Raw genomic sequence first — 19,995 nt, 5'->3', positions numbered from 1 at the left:
TGAAAAGCCAGGGTATTATTATTCCATGTCATCACTCTCCATGCAATACTCCCATTTTGCCAGTTAAAAAATCCAAGCCTGGGCCAGATGGTAAACCTGTTTATCGTTTTGTGCAAGATCTTAGAGCGATTAATAATTATGTTATTCCTAGACATTCCATAGTTCCAAACCCGGCTACGATAATTTCATCGATTCCCTATGAATCTACATGTTTCACAGTGGTAGACCTTTGCTCTGCCTTTTTCTCCATACCAGTACATGAGGACTTCCAATATTTATTTGCTTTTACCTGGAAAAATAGACAGTGGACCTGGACTAGACTCCCACAGGGATTTGTAGACAGTCCCACATTATTTTCCCAAATTTTACAGCAGGATCTGGCCTCTATTACCTTTAAGGGCTCCATACTAGTACAATATGTTGATGACTTACTTTTGGCCTCTCCTAATGCTGAAATTTGTCAGGAAGATAGCCGTCACTTACTGCTGGAGCTGCACAAGAGAGGACACAAGGTTTCCAAGACAAAGGTACAATGGTGTTTGCCCCAGGTAGAATATTTAGGATTTATTTTGGCTGCTGGAACTCGCTCTGTCTCTTCTAAGAGAGTCCAGGCCATTCAACAACTCTCTGCCCCCACTACTAAGAGGCAGTTGAGAGCCATTCTGGGAGCAGCTGGGTACTGTAGACAATGGATACCCTCTTTTGGTGAAATTACTAAACCCCTCATAGCTCTTACAAAAAGTTCTGTTCCAGACAGTTTACAGTTGGATCCCCAGCATCTCTCAGCCATAAAAGAATTAAAACGGGCCTTGTTATCAGCACCTGCCCTAGGACTGCCAGATTATAGTAAGCCTTTCACTCTCTTTGTGCATGAACAAAGGGGGGTGGCTTCTGGAGTCCTGACTCAGTCACTGGGGCCTAACCAACGTCCTATAGCCTACTATTCAATTCAGCTGGACCCTGTAGCGGCTGGAGCGCCACCTTGCCTTAGAGCAGTGGCGGCCACAGCGCTTTTGGTAGAAAAAGCCTCTGATTTGGTCCTAGGTAACCCTCTAACTGTGCAATGCCCTCACGAAGTGGAGGCTCTCTTACTACGTCACAGGACACAAGCCTTTTCAGATCAAAGGCTGGCTAAGTATGAAATAACCCTGTTAGGTAATGAGAATATCACTTTAAAACGCTGCACAGTTCTTAATCCAGCAACACTACTCCCTAACTTACCATTCTCGGGGGAACCGTTGCATGACTGTGCTTCTTTAGTTGATATGGCTGAAAAACCCCGTGACAATCTTTTTGATACACCTTTAGAAAATCCTGATCTTGTCCTCTATACAGATGGTTCCTCATTTATGAGAGAGGGAACCCGTTTTACTGGAGCTGCTGTAGTTTCTGATTATGACACCCTCTGGGCAGCTTCTCTGCCTTCCCATTTTAGTGCACAGGCTGCTGAACTTGTGGCTCTTACACAGGCCTGTAATATAGCTAAAGATAAGAGTGCCACCATTTTTACTGACTCGAAATATGGCTTTGGCATATGCCACTTTATTGGTATGATTTGGCGTCAACGAGGCTTTCTAACATCCTCGGGCAAGGCTATTGCCAATGGGGACCTTATCAAGGACCTCTTAGATGCCCTAAAACTGCCTTCTTCCCTAGCCGTTGTACATTGCCCTGCCCACACAGGGAATAGTGATCCTGTTTCAAAGGGAAATGCACGAGCCGATTCTGCAGCCAAGCTAGCTGCATTAGAAGCTCCTGAACATGTATTTAACCTTTCACCTTCTGAGGATATTCCTTCCAACCTAACCTATGACGATTCTGAAGTAGAAAAGTGGAAAAAGAAATTTAAGGCGAAACAGATCAATGGCATCTGGGTGTCTCCAGAAGGTAAGCCATTTCTTCCCCGGAAATTCTACCACCAGGTATGCCTCTCTGTTCACAGAAAAGGCCATTTTGGTACACAAGGCATTGTAGACTCTATTAAGAGAACCTGGATAGCACCAGGTGTGACTAATACAGCATCTCGAATCTGCTCGGGCTGCTCCACATGTCAGTCTTATAATCAGTATGCTTTTAAGGCCAAAGCTTATGGAGGGCGTCCTCTAGCATATACACCTTTTGAGCACTTACAAATTGATTATATTACTATGCCAAAAGCAGGACATTATAAATTTTGCCTTGTTATAGTTGATCAGCTCACTCGGTGGGTGGAGGCCTTTCCCAGCCCCCGAGCCACAGCTGCCTTTGTTGCCAAAATTCTTCTTAAAGAGATAGTACCTCGTTTTGGCCCACCAGCCCGCATCGATTCTGACAAAGGCACACATTTCACTGATTCGATTTTATCCCAAATCTATTCTTTCTTGGGAGTGACTCCAAAATTCCACACGCCCTACCATCCACAAAGTTCAGGCCAAGTCGAACGTATGAATAAAGAGCTTAAGAGTATGATTGGCAAATTATGTACTGAAACCCATTTGAAATGGCCTGATGTTCTACCATTGGCATTATTCTATCTACGAAGTAGACCAAGAGGAGAACTTCATATATCTCCTTATGAAATGCTTTTTGGTCACCCTCCTATCCAAGCTAAAACTTTTTCCCCAGTTTATACATCACTGGTGGGAGGTGATACTTCTGTTGCTTCCTATATACAGGAATTACAGACCAGGCTACGTGAACTCCATGAGGCAGGAGCTGTGGTCCAGGCAGGACCATTAGACTTTTCATTGCATAACTTCAACCCAGGAGATAAAATATATGTAAAGAATTTTCAGAAAACCAGTGGAACTCAACCTGCCTGGGAAGGACCTTTTCAGGTATTATTGACAACTCCTACTGCCATTAAAATTGGTGAAAAAGACTCATGGATTCATTGCTCTCATATAAAGCCTGCACCATTCATAGGTGAAGAGATTTCAGATAGACCTGAGGTAGACGCTAAAGAGGTAAAAACCCTAAAGATAGCAACTGTTAAAGAGCAAAGAGAGTTCAGAGGAAAAAGGCAGTTCCCATTTAATAATCCCACTGATCAGTTAAATGCTTTGGGACTCAGTCTTCGTAAAGTATCAGGAGACGGAAATTGCCTTTTTAGGGCTTTAGCAGACCAGCTAGAAGGTCACTGTAGAAATCATCTCAGACACAGACAAGAAGCTGCTTCTTATATGATTAACCATAGACAAGAGTTTGAGTCTTTTATAGTAAATGACTCCCCTTTTGAAGAATATGTTGATGAATTAAAGAAATTTGGAAAGTGGGGAGGAAATGATTCAATTGTAGCATTTGCTAAGCAGCATCAGCTGAATGTTGTGGTTCATCAATTAAATCAGCCTTTATTGAAAATCAGTGGCACAGACAAAACTGATGCTAGAGAACTCCACATTTTCTACCATAAAGAACATTATGACAGCATTAGAAAGATCAATGACAATTCAGAAACCCCTGCCACTTTGGCATGCAGAGAATTGGGGAACCAGTTAAAACAATGTGGCATACCCCAAACTCTAGCAGCTTAAATACCTTAAAATTTAACAAGCATTTCCTTCCACAGGCAAAAGCACTGAAGCACATGGCCTAGTTTTCTGGCCCACCTCAATTTCTCCCACCCTTTTCCCTACCCTATACCTATTTTTTTTTTTTATCCTTTTTGCTTTTTGTTTTGTTTTGACTTTTGAAAGGCACTGAAAAGACCTGGAATTCACCACACCTTTAAATTCTTTAAGAGCACAAAAGGGTGCTTAGCGAATCTTTTGCCTTTTATTTTTGGTTTTTGGTTTTGCTTTGTTTTTTTTTTTACTTTTGTTTCTTTTGCTTTTCTTTAAAAACCCGATTTTGTAAACTAAGTGACTTTTCAAAGGCATTTTAAGTATATGCTATTGAATATTGAATCTTGCTTATTGAAGTCTTATTTCTTTTTGATGAATTAATCACCACTTTAAGTATCTGCTACTGTTATACTAGAGAATTCATGTATAAGATGATGTGGTCTAATTGCTAAAAGAAGATTATGTAATAATGTCTAAAAGAAGATTATGTAACAATGTCTAATATAATCAGCTATTTACATTCGTTTATTATTTATATGTCATTATACTCTGGGTATGGTTTGGAATTATTGTATATATCACTAATATATTCTCAGTTATGCAGCATAGCACACATTTTTACCATCATATTGTCTTTGGTGAAATTAATGAGATTTCAGAAATATGGAAACTTATCATTTCAGAGACTAACTTGCTGTGAACTCTGATGCAGGCCCTGGAGAGAATATATGTGCAACAAAAGGAGAGACAGGTATACATAAGTCCATGGTTTGCTTTTGATGGTGACTATGTAGAGCACAATTACTAGGCACAGTCCAGTATTCATCCTCTCTCCCTCCTAATTTAACCTAATTTAACTGAACTTACTTATCTTTTTATCTCACTCAGTTGAATTCACCTGTGGCCTAGCACAATCACTGGCTGTCTCGGAACCATGAGATATGGTATGATAACCTTTCCATAACATTTTCAGGTGTCATGAACACATACTAAATTTGACTTTGATCCAGACACATGGTGGTAAAAAGTGTTACTGATTGCAAAATGCTATGCTAAGGTTTAGTAAAAAAAAAAAAAAATACAGCAATTCAAACAGTTAAAGAAGAAATCCAGCTTTCCAGACCAGAGTCCAGAATCCAGAATCCAGACCAGAGTCCAGAATCCAGTTTTCCAGACCAGAATCCAGTTTCCTCCTGATGACATCTTACCACTTCAAGAAGACAAGAGAACTCAGAGACTTTATATGAACTGTTTTGCTTTATTAGCTTTTACTATCTCCTTTCTGTTATATACTATCTGTAACATGTACTCTCTGCAGAGGCTCTCCCTTTGCAAGACTAATGTCAAAGCGTCGGTTCATGAGGAAAGAAAAAAAATCGTCCCTCTGGACAAAACTTTCCTCTCTTCCTTTTCTGTATTGTTGTTCGCATATTATTAGTCAGCAGAAGTTATTATATTCTTTTTACTGTTCCATCAAGGAAACATTCCATTTCTTGAGGAAGCAAAGGGGGGAAATGTGGTAAAATATGAAAGTTTTTAACAGTCGGCTAGGATAACTGAAAGACGCCAGTTTTTCAAGGACCACCCTTTTGGGGAGGAGATGAACAGTCCGCCTGCTGCGCATGTCAGACTGCCTGCCGGGTACAGTCCGCCTGCTGCGCATGTCAGACTGCCTGCCGGGTACAGTCCGCCTGCTGCGCATGTCAGACTGCCTGCCGGGTTTTTTGACTTCCGGGGTGGAGAGAAGGGGAGTAGCTTTTTTTTTTGCCGGCTTGGCGGGACTCCGGGCGGCGCGGCACAGACGGTCTGACTCACTCCAAAGGTGGCCTAAATCGGTTTGGTGAGTTTTTATAAGGAATATAGACTAAGCCTAGATTTAAGATGATTTGTACTGTATTTCTGTTTTCCTATCCTTCTAATCAACAACACCTTATATACAATAAAGGCTCTATCTAGAAAACCAGAAGCTTCTTCCATTTACTAGTCTGGGAGATGAGTTAAGGGAAGGGTTAAGTAGGGGAGATTTATGATCTAATATCCAATTTTAAATCTCACAGTATCAAGCCATATTTGTATCATAAAAGAAATTTGGTAAGATCGTTTTTTCCTCCAATTTTTATAAACAGTTTATATGCTGTTGGAATTCATTGTTCTTTGAACGTCTGATAGAATTTGCTTATAAGTACATCTGAGGATCAGATCATATGCTTGCACACAAGTACAAATAGTACAAACAACTAAACCATAAAGCTTAGTTCTTTGTCCCAACACATGCATCATGCTCTTTGTGAATGAAAGGAAAAGGAGGTAGAAAATACAAATTATTTGTGCATGTTCCACAGAAAGAGGAAGAAGGAAGAAAGGGGACTGTGGGGAAGAAGGATTGGATCAGATAGTTGCCCACACCAGTGCCACAGGTTGGACCCATAAAAAACCATGGTTGTTATCTTTCAGGTAGATGCCAAGGAGAGGAGGTAGCATATGACTTCTTACTTGCACAAATAAGATGTTTGAAAATGGGTGCTCACAAATCCCAAAGTTTAATAATGAAAGAACTAAAGAATAGGAAAATAAATCTATAGTTCCCAATCATTTAAATTGAGGTACATCCCAAGTATCTAAGCATTTGCTATGCTATCCAGTTTCATTAAGGCAAAACAAACAGAAACTGTTAAATATCTACCTTTTAAAAAGAAATAATACATTTACTAGGACTTAATCCCTTCATCTCACTTTCCAAATATTTTTTTTTAGCAGCAAATGTTTTTCTGCAACTACCACTCCCAGACCACAGCACCACCTGGCACTGCATAGATAACAAAATGAATGAAACTAACATTCTTTGCTATCTGACTACCCTAAATTCTTACCAGCTCTGGTATGCAGCTACCTTCAAAGCCTATCAGATATGCAGCCATTGATTAGATAGTCTTTGTCACTGATCCTAAACATTCTAAGAACAGAAACCCAAAGGAAAAAAGTAGTATTTCTAATAAAAATGGTAAATCTCCAAATCTGTACCCATACACATATTTTAGGCATATCCTTTAAATTCATAACCCTTCTGTTCCTGGGTCACTAAGATCTTGTTTCTTTGCTCCTCTGGGTTATCCTCATTATGGTGAATACCATGTTTCTCCTCTCCCCCTACCTTCTGCCCCTCTTTATTCCCTCTTGGTGATAAAAAGAGGTCTCAAGACAATTTTAAAACATTATTTTAACGTCTATGAGGAAGCTCCTCAGATAAAAACCCAAGGTGATTTTGAAACTCACAGGAACCAGTGAAATTTTATCTCAAACTCAGAAATCCCTAATTTAAAAAGCCTATTGTGATTCATATTTCTTTCCTCACTAGGAAATTTGAAAAGATGGCATGTTTTAACAAAACAAATCCCAGATCTCCTCTATTTCAAACAGTCAGTGACTGGAAAGACAAAGCAGATAATATTTTCTTTGTTCTTGTGGTCATTTTTTTTTCATTATTTAACACAGTGTAACATCAAACAAGAGTAAACAGTCCCATTACAACCACTGGCATAAAATCTAGCCCCCATGATGTCCCTTAAAAAAAATTCTAACAGGAGAATAATGGCAAAAAAATGTCTGTTCTCACCCCTAATGGATAACAAACCTAAAAACAAGGACAAAAACCATTCAACAGAATAATCAGGTAGTCAGGCTACCTAATAAATTCTTAGTGAAATAATCTTTCAGAAATATTTTTCCCATGGCAGAGAAGCAACAGAAGCCACTATACAGGTAAAAGGAAAGATTAGACAGTGTGAGGCATAGGGGTTAGAGAGCTAGACTGGGAGTCGGCAAGACTACATGGATAAGAGTCAGACAGGAGCATAAGGCATGGAGGGGTCGAAATCTGCATCAGTGGAGGGAATATTCTGCTTAAAACTTAGTCCTTTGGAAAAAAAAATTTTTTTTAAAGTTAGTCCTTTGAGGAAAACACAAATACTATATTTCTATATAAATTGTTTAAAACAATACTTGATCTGTTAATGCAAGATCCATTTCACATTTTGTGGATATAATATAAAATATACCCAGATATCCTTTGGATCAGTTTTTAAGCCTTTCTTTAATTATCCCATCTTTTGCTGATGTATTCTGTTTGCATTTCTCATAACACATTTGTTTACTCAAACATAATCTCTCCTTTCTCTGGACCTGAAGGATATTTTAAGATGACGACTCCTCTCCCTCCTTCTTTCTCTCTTTTTTGCTCTCTTCTTCCCTCTCAGGAAAACTGCAAGCAAAATTAAAGCAAGTTGAGGGGGGCAGCTAGATGGCGCAGTGGATAAAGCACCAGCCCTGAATTCAGGAGGACCTGAGTTCAAATCCGGATTCAGACACCTGACATTTACTAGCTGTGTGATCCTGGGCAAGTCACTTAACCCTCATTGCCCTGCAAAAAAAAAAAAAAAAAAAAAAGGAAAACAAGATAGATAGTTGAGAGGTTGTACTCTGTTATCGACCTCACTAGCTACTTGTGTGGTTCTGGGCAAGTTTCTCCTGTTCAGTTTCTTCAACTGTAAAATGGGAATAATAATGTGCCTACTCTATTGAGCGGTGTGTGGGCCAAATGAGAGTCTTTGTAAAGCGCTTTGCAAATCTTTGAGGCACTATGTAAAAGAGCTATTAATAGCTTTACTAGTTTGGAGGCTATTAGAGAGAAGACAACCATGAGGATAAAGTCCTGATTGGCCAGTGTCACCTTGGCAGCAGAGTGTAGGATGGACTAAAGTGGGAAAAAACCTGAGGCAGGGAGAGCCATCAGGAGGCTATTGCAATAATCTAATGGAGAGGCGATGAGGAAATGAGTGAAGGCAGCCTCTGTGTAAGAGCAAGAAGGGATCAGATGTGAGAGATGTCATTAAGGAAGAAATTGCAATATTTGGCAACTGATTAGATGTGCGAGGTGAGGATGAGTGAGGACTTCAGAATCATTCTGAGGTTACAGACCTGGGAATGAGACAAATGGTAGCATTTTTGACAGAAATAGACGGGATTTGAACCCAGGTCTTCCCATGGTAGAGCTTATATATACACATACACACACACATATATATACCCATATATACACACACATACATACATACATATTCCCATTATACCATGGAGTGGTATAGGGAAGGGGAATGTTATATGTACATGCACATACATATATACATCCATATACTTTTATTTACTCCCATCAATATACGAGACACTACGTCCCATACCTTTTAAAAATCTGAATCCTGCCATGCGATCACAGAGGTCATTTAACTTTTAATTGCTTCAGTTTCCTTAATCTGCAAAATCTATAAAGCACCTACTTCCCGGGGTTGTTGTGAGATTCAAATGAGATTTTTTAAAATACTAAGGGTTTTTGCAAATTTTAAAGCACTATATAAATTCTAGCTATTGTTATCATCCAGTTATTGTTATCATTCCAGTAGACAATAGACTTCAGCATCCTCCTCAAGAAGTGATTCAAGGAAAATGAGGCCCAGGGAGGATCAGTGACTTACCCAAGGTCATAGAGGCCAGTAGCAGAGGCAGGACTTATGCCCAAGATCAGAAGCAGCTAGGTGGCACGGTAGATAAAGCACTGGCCTTGAAGTTGGGAGGACCTGGGTTCAAATCTCTCCCCAAATACTTACTAGCTGTGTGACTCTGGGCAAGTCACTTAACCCCAATTGCCTTAAACATCCAGGGCCATCTCCAGTCCTCCTGATATTTATCTTGCCACTGGACCCAGATGGCTCTGGAGGAGAGAGTGAAGTTGGTGATCTTGCACATCCCTCCCTCGCTTAAATCCAATTCAATGCAAGTCATGACATCACCCTGGCATAATGGTCCTCTTTGAGAACAAGCCCCAAAATCAAATCTGACTTCTAAAAGAAACCCCTGAGGACTCTACCATCTTTCCAGTCACCCAAATGGGAAACACCTCAGAGTCACCTCTGAAGCTCCTCTCTCCGGCATCCTCACCCATTGAGGTACAATCGGTTGCTCAGCTCTACCCCAACAAAATATCATTCCCTTCTCTCCACTCAGACAACCATCATTTTCCCTCTCATCTGGACAGTTCCCCTTCCTAGAGTCTACCCTTGTGCAGCTGCCAAAACAGTCTTCCTAAAACACAGAATTGATCTTGTCACACCCCTACTGAAAACCATCACTGGCTCATTCTAAGTCTCTAGGATAAAAGGCAAACCCTCTAGCTCCTTGGCATGTAAGACCCCCTCCCCAACCCCTACAACCAAGTACCAACCTACCTTATTTTATGTTACTCCCATTCATGGATACTACAAACAAGCCAAATCTGATCTCGTTTTCCAAAACTTAATATCCTAACGCCCCTCTTCAAGCAGACACATAGACCATCCTCCACGCTTATATCACTCTCTCCTCATTTCAGACTTTCACACAGCTCATCTTCCTTTACAGTTCAGCCTATGTGTCACCTCCCCCATTTAGACTTCTCTAACACCCCTAGATGATAATGTCCTATTCTTCCTCAAATATTACCAGATTATTTTGTTGGTTTTCTCCTTTGACCCATCACCTTGGCAGCAGGGCATAGGATGACCCATCACCTTGTCTGATCCCATATACTCCCTACCCCTCACCCTGACAGATTGTTTACTCTTTGAGATCAGATGTTTTTATTTCTGTCTTTGTATCCCCAGTGCCTAGCATAGCACCTGACATGTAACAGGTATTCAATAATGCCTGCCTTTCCATAAGTATAATAACAAGATACATGTTTATTAAATTTGTCTAACCTTTAAATCAATTCCCTGCCTGGATGAGGTGGAAAGGAGTACATAATTTCACTAAACATATTTATTTATACATCTGGGTTCCCAAATTTATGTTATTACTAATAATTACCATTACTACAAATAAATGAGCCTACCAAAAATGAAGTCTCACTTGAGATAACAGATCACCCCCTACTATAAATAATATATTAAGAGCAACCAACTGGTCTTGTAAGGATCCCTGAAAGGAAGTTCAGGCCAGTACATAGAAAGAGCACAATGATTCTTAAATAACAATAATAAAAGAAGATGATCTACCCATAGAAAAATAGTAAGGTAGCAGAATAGCCAATAAAATGACTGCCGAACATTTCATATCAAGGAGTACGTAATGGCAATAATAATAAATGTAAAGGGTAAAATGGACAAAATAGAAGAAAGACTTACCAAACACCGAATTCATGACAAACTAGAAATAGAAACAAGGAAATGGAAAACCAACAAGAAATTCAAGGAGAGGGTTCACATTCACAAAGATGGAAGAAAACAAGTGTCATCCTGTGAGTCTCCAAAAAAAAAAAAAAAAGATGAAAAAATTTTCTCTTTTTTAAGTGACACCAAAGTCACCACCAAAAAAAGAAGAAGAAGAAACATCATCACTCAAAATAGACAGGACTCCTTTTCAGCATAAAATAGAAGGTTACCAATCCAAAAATCAACAGGTAAGAAGAAATTAGATACCTGAAACAAAAGCTTGTCTTTGACACAGACCAATGAGTACCAGCTACAGTCTCAGATATTTAACTTGTCACATCAATAATGTTACTAGTGAAATTCAAACTCTTCAGCTTAGACCAGGGTGTAAGTCAAGATAAACTGAACTCTTAGAAAAGAAGATAACTTTTTAATTTTGATTGTGTGGAGTGGGTAACTTAGAACTGGATTAGCTTGTGTTTAGTCAAAGCCCTCAATACTCTCTTTCAAGAACATTAGAACAAAACATTAGGAGATATAACTGTTAAGACATTTGATTTTTTATTATTAACTATATTTTTAAAACTTCTTTTCTGTATTTTTTAACATTCTTTTTTTTGGAGATCTAAATTCTCTCACTCCCCACCAGTCTTTTCCTTACCCATTAAGAAGGCAAGCAATATGATACTCATTATCTATGTGAAGTCATGCAAAACACATTTCTATATTAGCCCCCAAAAAGGCAAAAGAAATAAAGAATGTTTAAAAAAAAATCAAGCTTCAATCTGCCATCAGACTTCATCAGTTCTCTCTCTGGAGGTGGATAACATTTTTCATCATGGTTCCTTTGGAAGTGTCTTGGGTCATTGTATTGATCAGAATAGCTAAGTCTTTCACAATTGATTATCTTTGCAATACTGCTATTACTTTGTACAATGGTCCCCTAGTTCCACTCACTTCACTTTGCATAAGTTCTTATAGATCTTTCCAGGCTTTTCTGAAACCATTCTCTTTGGCATTTTTTATAGCACAATAGTATTCTATCATATTCATATACTTCAACTTGTTCAGCCATTCCCCAAATGATGCAGAATCCCTCATCTTCCAATTCTTTGTCACCTCAAAGAAGGCTGATGTAAATAGTTTTGTACAAATAGGTCCTTTTCCTTTGATCTTTTTGGGATACAGACCTAGTAGTGGTATTTCTGGGTCAAAGGGTATACAGAGTTTTGTATCCCTTTGGGTTGATATTTACATGCTTTTCTTTTTTCTTCTTCTTTCTTTCTTTTTCTTTTTTTTTGGGGGGGGCGGGGCAATTAGGGTTAAGTGATTTGCCCAGGGTCATACAGCTAGTGTCAAGTGTCCGAGGCAGGATTTGAACTCAGGTCCTTCTGAATCCAGAGCCAGTGCTTTATCCACTGCGCCACCTAGCTGCTCCAGATATTTACATTCTTAATCAAAACAAATGTTTAGAAATCAAACAGTATCTTTCTAAACAAATATGTGCAGAGTATATCATCTAAGATTTAACTACTTTAAAAGAACTGGAAACAAACTAGGGGGCCATCTGTTCAGGAATAGCTAACCAAGTTGCAGTCTGTAAACGTAATAGAGTATTATTGTGTTATAAGAAATAATGAACACAGTGAATACAGAGAAGCACAGGAAGACATATGAATGGATTAAAAGTGGAGTAATCAAAATCAGGAAAGCAATACTGCCAATGATCACAATATAAACAGGAAAAAAACCTAGATGATCAAAAGTGAATACTGTGAAATTATAATGAAGATAGGCAGCCTCAAAGAAAAGATTTGAGAAGATACTTCCTCTCCCACTACTTTACACGGGTGGAAAACGATGGCTGTAGAACAGTGCACATAATGACAGACTTCTTGGATATGTTGGTTAATTTTTCTGATCTATTTTTATTTGCTCTTTTTAAAATTTTTGTTTTAAGGAATGGGTCTCTGGGAAAGGGAAAGGGGAGAGATACACTGGGAAATGTAGTTGATATAAAAATAAAAGATATAAATACAGTGTATTCTTAAAAATAATTAACTATTGTAAGACTAGATTGAAAATGTTTTATTCCTAATGAGAATATTCAATATTCAATTGAAAATAAAATGTAAGGGGCAGCTAGGTGGCGCAGTGGATAGAGCACTGACCCTGGAGTCAGGAGGACCTGAGTTCGGGTCCAGCCTCAGACACTTAACACTTACTAGCTGTGTGACCCTGAGCAAGTCACTTAACCCCGATTGCCTCACCAAAAAAAAAAGAAAGAAAGAAAGAAAGAAAGAAAGAAAGAAAGAAAGAAAGAAAGAAAGAAAGAAAGAAAGAAAGAGAAAAGAAAAGGTAGGGAAACACTACATGCATACTTCATGTGTTAGTTTAAAACTAGAAGAACTGAGGGAAAATATTATTGAACATATACATTAGCCTTCAGCATACATTTTATCAGCATCAGTTAACTGAATCCATTTGGAAAAAAGAAAACAGAAACAATAACAGGCTTCCCCAGATATCAATTTTCCCAGATTGAAACAATCATTTTCTTTTATTGGTTTACTAGCAGGCAAAAAGGAAAAGAAATCTTCCTCAGAAGTAAGAGAAAATGCGTCAATGCCTGATGAAAAAGGATGACATTTGGCTCTACTTAAGGATCTGTGTAACATTATGAGAGAGTCCAGATTTTCTGGCTTGGATTTGTTACATATTTAAGCTTAGAATAACCTTCTGGAATATGGTGGCTATTGTACAAAACCAAAATGGAAAAAAAAAATCAAGTTTTATTCCTTGGAATAAAATATTTATTTTCAGCAAGATGCTCTCTCCCTCCCTGTGATCCACATCATGGCACTAGAAATGATCCAGGTGTTTGCAGAGACAGAACCGCACCTCCCCTCCCCCCAGCTTCCCAACGACCAGGATATAAAATTTATGTCTGCTTAGCCAACTGTAGTTCACTATCCATTTCAATGTAGCTCCAGATTTAAACTCTCTTGGTTTAAATGTAATCTACCCCTAAACAAACACTGAAGAAATTTGCATGTGTTAAAGCACAAAGCTGAAACTAATCTATCCCCAAAGCTATTTTTTTTATTACAATGGTAGGCATATATTCAAACTTATTTTATTTTTAACTACCACAAAATGTGGCAACTCCAAGGTATCTTTAGGTCTTGTACCTGCCTCTGGTTGAGAGGGCTACCATCTTGCAAGTATGAAAATTAGGTAATACATTGACTGTCATGTTTTGTCATGCCAAAAAAACCCAACAAAAAACAAACCCCACCACAACACCGAAACAACTGGACAGTACTGGGCAGAGATCAAATTCAAGAGATCTTTTGCTTCACAAGAGAGGCAACTGAGTGAAAGCATTTGAATCTGAGAGTAGAAACTGATTTTGATTTCTCTTTTCTAAACCTAATACAAGTGTTCAGTCAAACTGACAGGGCCCACATAAAGCAAACAAACAGCACCCCTTGACTATAAAATTCTACTTTTTTGATAAATAAGAGGAATACAGGTTTTTGCCAATTCCATTCAATTCCAGTGGGCTTCATAGCTCATCTGGATGAAGGAGCAAAGGAAAATGAAATTTTAAATACTAGGTTAGATCCTGAATCTGTAAATCTAAATAAGCAAAAAAAAGAATGCACATAGATTTTCCTGGTGAAGTCTCCAAAAGTCATTTCCCCCACAACAGCTATAAGCAAGAGTTATAGGGGAAGAAAAAAAACATCCTTCCTAAGGATAACTCTATATGAGGAAAAAAAATCCATCAAGAATAAAGAGTTTTTGATTCCCCTAATTTATGAAAAATATTAAGACCAGCAGCAGGATAAAAGAGTTCATTAGTTACTAGAGATATCCCACCAATTTAGCCTCTAACCCTAGTTGGGTAGGGGTGGAGAGAGTTGAGGGTAAGGGAAATGCTTTTTCATTGATTTGGGTGGGAAAAATGTAGCTTTTGACTTCAACACAATGATCCATTTATCTGGTCTGACAAGCCAATCAATCTACTTACTTTGATTTATTATCAGTAGTGCTAGAATACTGTTAGTCTTGAGTTAGTGGGGGTAGGGACAAAACCCAGTCATTGGTCCCTTTTGCACAATGCCTCACTTCAATTCTAACTGTCACCAAACAACTAGAGATTTATGTCTGGCCCAGGTGACACAGTGAGTCAGTGATGAGCCCTGGAACAGAACAAAGATTGTTTTTTAATTGTTTCATATTTACAGATGGTCCACAATGTGCTTAGTCTCTGGAATACTGGAGCACTGTTGTTTGTCTCCATTAAATCCAGGGTTCAAAAGAAATTAGGATGGTCTTACTGAGCATCAGGCTGAGTTAGGCCCTGAACAAAAGTAGACATTGAGTGTAAAAGAAATTTAGTACATTCTACTTACTATTTTGTTGTTATTTTGATGAGAATCTTTGTAAGGAGGAGGGAAGTAATTTTTTTTCATAGGTTCATAGGATTGTAAACTTTGAGCTAGAAGGAACCTTAGAGGTAACCAAGTCTATCCCTCTTATTTTATAGACAAGTAAACCAAGATCCTGAAAGGTTACATAGGTTATACAGTTACTAAGTATATAGGGAGGTATCTGAGCCTGGGATTTCCTGATTTAAGGTTCAATTCTGGATCCATTACTCTATAGGCCTCTCCCTTACAGAATGTAGTAGAAAATAGAAACAATCATGAGAAGAATTACTTCCACTTTTATTTTAAATATTTAGATATTTTTACCTATGATTTTTACAATGATCTCAGGCCTTCATTTCACTTTACTAAGTGTGACTGCACAAATCTAGTTCTACCCTATTTCTTACTATTCCTGTTCAAGTCTCTATGGTCTAGGAAAAGGGAAAGGGAAGGAAAAGCATTTCTATAGCCCTTACTATGTTCCAGGCACTATGTTAAATACTTTACAAATATTATTTCAAGGGGGCAGCTAGGTGGCCCAGTGGATAAAGCAACAGACCTGGACTAAGGAGGACCTGAATTCAAATCCAGCCTCAGCCACTTGACACTTACTAGCTGTGTGACCCTGGGCAAGTCACTTAACCCTCATTGCCCCACCGAAAAAAATGAAAAAAAAACCCCAAATATTATTTTATAATTATAAAATAATTATATTATTTCATCTGGCCCAGAGTTCTTAACTTTTTTGGTGTAGTGTGATGAAACCAATGGGCCCTTTCTCAAAATAATGTTTTTAAATGCATAAAAATGAAATGCAGAGGATTGGAGAGAAAAATGATTATACTGAATTAGTTATAAAATGTTTTTTTTTTTTTAAAAACCACATGTTTGTGAATCCCACATTAAGAACCCCTGCCCTAGATGATTTCAGAGGTACCTTCCTTCTAGCCCTAAATCCTACGATTTTATGATTCTTTAAGTTGGGGAGTTGGGGACTGGGGGCAGTTTGTGCCAGATGTCATAGTAGGTGGTCAGGATGTCTAGGAATAAAACTTGGAAGAAATTAATCATAGTGAAATACAGTTATCCAAATGTTAAAAAAAAAAGAAAACTCCCAGGCCCCAGGTTAACAACCCTTGGTTTAGCCAAATGGCATAATTATCAATTCCCTGACCTCTTCATGGTCCTCACTGCCCTCACATATCCAAACAACTGTCCTCCATGCAATGGACCATCTGCCCCATACTGCCCCATACTGCCCCATACTGCCAGCTATGGAAACCTTTCCTTTCCTTCAAATCCCGACACAGACCCCACCACCTTCTCTAGAAGCCTTCCCTGTTCCTCTTAGCTAGACACGATCTCTCCTTCCTTAAATCTCTTAGGCCATTCCGCCTGACCTCGGGATCATCTTCCCTCAAAGGGACCTTGGAGATCATTTATTCCAACCACTTTTATTTTGCAGATAAGAAAACAGGCATTGGGAGCTGAAGGAACGTGCTCGGTGTCACACTATGGCATCATTTGAACCCAGGTCCTCTGACTCCAAACCCCATGCTCTTCATTCTGCATCATGTCTCTTTCCTTGCATACAGACATATTATACATTTTATGATAATTATTGATTTATGCTTCATCCCTCCTATAAGCTCATGAACGTCAGGGACCAGATAAGTTTTTCTTCTATGTCTAGGGTTCTTTACCTGGGATGGAGAAGTCCATGGACTGACTGAGGGCAGGGAAGGGAGGGAGGAACTTGGATGGAAAAAAGATACATCGTTATTTCGCTGTAATTGATTTCCTTCACAGTCAGTCAACAGAATTAAGCCCCTATTATGTGCCAGGCACTGTTCTTAGCACTGGGGATACAAAAAGAGGCAAAGACAGTCCCTGCCCTCAAGGAGCTCACAATCAAATAGAGGAGACAGCAAACAAAGAAATATGTACAAACAAGTGATATACAGGATGAATAGGAAATAATTGGGAGTGAAGGCACTAAGAGTAAAGGGGTTGGGAAAGGCTTCCTGAAGAAGATGGGGTTTTAGTTGGGACTTAAAGGCATTCCAGGCCTGGGGAACAGATGGAGAAAATGCCTAGAGTCAAGAGATGTTCATGGAATCGTCAGGAGGCCACTGTCACTGGATTGAAGAGTGCATGTTGGAGCTTAAAGTAAAAGAAGACTGGAAATGCAGGAGTGGGCTAGGTTATAGGATTTTATATTTGATCCCGGAGGCAATAAGAAAGCACTGGAGTTTATTGAGTAAGAGAGTGATCTGGTCAGCCCTGTGCTTTAGGAAAATCACTTTAGAGGCTGAATGGAGGATGGAATGGAGAGGTAGGCTGACCCACCAGCAGGCTATTGCAGTAATTGAGACATGAGGTGATGAAGGCCTACACTAGAGTGGTGGCAGTGTGTCAGAGGAGGGAAGGGGGCCTATTTGAGAGTTGTTGCAAAGGTGAAATCAACAGGCCTTGGCAACAGACTGGATTTGTATCTTATTCTACTGTAGTTAAAAACACTGTTCTGAGGAGAGGACCTTAGGCTTCACCAGACTTCCAGGGGGGTGCACAATGCATACAAGGGTTAAAACTTCTGAAATAGGGAAGGGGGGAAGGCAATAAACATTTATACAGCACCTATTATCGCTTAACCCCATTTGTCTCAGTTTCCCCATCTATAAAATAAGCTGGAGAAGGAAATGGCAAATCACTCTAGTATCTTTGCCAAGAATACCCCAAATGGGGTCATGAAGAGTCAGACACAACTGAAACAAATGACCAAACAACAACAAAAAGCACCTAGCTTGTGCTAGGCACTGTGGTAACAGCTTAACAAATAGTATCTCATTTAATTCTCAGAACAGCCCTGTGAGGTAGATACAGTTGAGGAAACTGAGGCAGACGGAGGCTAATGACTTGCCCAGGGCCACATAGTAAGTGTCTGATGTCACATTCAAATTCAAGTCTTCCTGACTCAGGACCTGGGGTTGGCAGCACCAACCAGCAAAGAAAACAGCTCTTTCCCACAAACATTCAATTTAAATGGATTCAGATTTAATCTCACACAGCAGGTGCTTAATAAATGTTTGTTTGATTTGGATGTGAATTTGCAGGCCTCACAGCTTGAGTGTACTTTTAGGTAGATATACATGTTTCCTCAGCCTACTGCCATGAGAAACAGTTTTAAAAACACACACACACAACAATGTAGGAGTATCTAGGAAGGGGAAGGGCATACTGGTAACTGTGGGTGGGTGCCAAATTAAATTCAGAGACCCAAATCCGATTTCTTTTTTCAAGCTTTTAGAATTATGAAACCAATTCTCAAGACTGTATTGAGTCATGCTTTCTGCAGGTCTGTGGTTTCCTTTTACAGTACAATGCTAATTCTTACAACCAGGAGACTCCTACTCTGCAGCATGAAACTTTTAAATGCAAAATATAAATACTATAGCTTCTCAAAACTAGGGAGCACCGGCAAATATTCATTCTGAACCTGTGGAAAATGAAAATGCCAACCAGGACAGCTGCAGGGGGAATGGACGGGTCAAGGGGGTAGAGAGAGAATGGGTTATAAAGGGGAGTGGAGATGGGAAAAGAAGGGAAGCCGGAGAGAGACAGAGATACAACACTAATATCTAGAACACTGTACAAAAAAGAGCCCAACACTCAGCCATTGATTGAAGAGAGTCTTTTGGTCTACATTTTGTGAAGGATTAGTTGTTATTCCCCATCATTATGTAAATTTGACTTCTTTCTTCTACATCAGGAGTTCTTAACTTTTGGTGTGTGCATAGCCCATATATGGACTTCTCAAATAATTTTTAATTGCTTAAAAAATAAAAAACCTAGGAAATACAAAAGAAACCAATTATGTTAAAATAAAGATGCAGGGGCAGCTAGGTGGCGCAGTGGATAGAGCACCGGCCCTGGATTCAGAAGGACCTGAGTTCAAATCTGGCCTCAGACCCTTGACACTTACTAGCTGTGTGACCCTGGGCAAGTCACTTAACCCCAATTGCCTCACCAAAAAAAATAAAATAAAATAAAATAAAGATGCAAAAATTGCTCCCCATCCCAAGTTCATAGTCCTCTTGAACCCAGATTCAAGACCCCTGTTGTGTCTGTCTTTCACCAATGAAACCACTGCTCCTTATATACAATTGTGAGGCTTCTGAGACACTACCAGTGTCTTCTATTTCCTTTGCAACTAACTCAGAGACTGCAGAAGAGTGTTCTCTACCCAATGGATCCTAAATGTGTGTTGTTGAAGGCTGAATGGAAAAAAAAGCCAAGGGCATGTACACATAGATCACTGCCACATAATATATTGGAAATAGACAACATTTTCTGAATAATTGCATATCCTTCTATCACTGAAACAAAGCAAGTCAAACAAACAACAGATGTGAATGCACATATGTACATGCACATATACGTACACAAAACAGAAACTTAACTATCACAAGCTTGTAACTTACAGCTTTGCACAAATAAAGGAACATCACAGAATCAGAGGAGGTTGCAAAAGACCTCACAGGCCATCTGGTTCAACCCTTAACCCAAATGGAGAACAGCCATCTACCCATATTCCCAACAAGTGTTCATCCAGTTTCTGCCTGAAGATCCCTAGAGATAGGAAGCTCATCGCCAAGAATTGCTAATGAATGTTAAACAATGTACTGTGTACTAAATATATCCACTCATATGCTGCCTCAGTGCCCAGAAGAATAACATTCGGAAGGACAAAGCCAGCATAATGCTAGGAGGTCCACT

The 19,995-nt window shown here is 39.2% G+C and overlaps 1 protein-coding gene across 7 annotated transcripts in view; it reads right to left on the bottom strand.

Annotated features, from left to right (window-relative positions):
• SH3KBP1 (SH3 domain containing kinase binding protein 1) overlaps window positions 1-19,995 on the bottom strand; it is a 463,133-nt gene that overhangs the window by 277,263 nt on the left and 165,875 nt on the right. The gene's annotated exons all lie outside the window — the stretch shown is intronic.

This window comes from Dromiciops gliroides, chromosome 3, assembly GCF_019393635.1.
Source record: "Dromiciops gliroides isolate mDroGli1 chromosome 3, mDroGli1.pri, whole genome shotgun sequence".
NCBI classification, from domain to species: Eukaryota; Metazoa; Chordata; class Mammalia; order Microbiotheria; family Microbiotheriidae; genus Dromiciops; species Dromiciops gliroides.
This window is presented reverse-complemented; position numbering and strand designations above follow the sequence as displayed.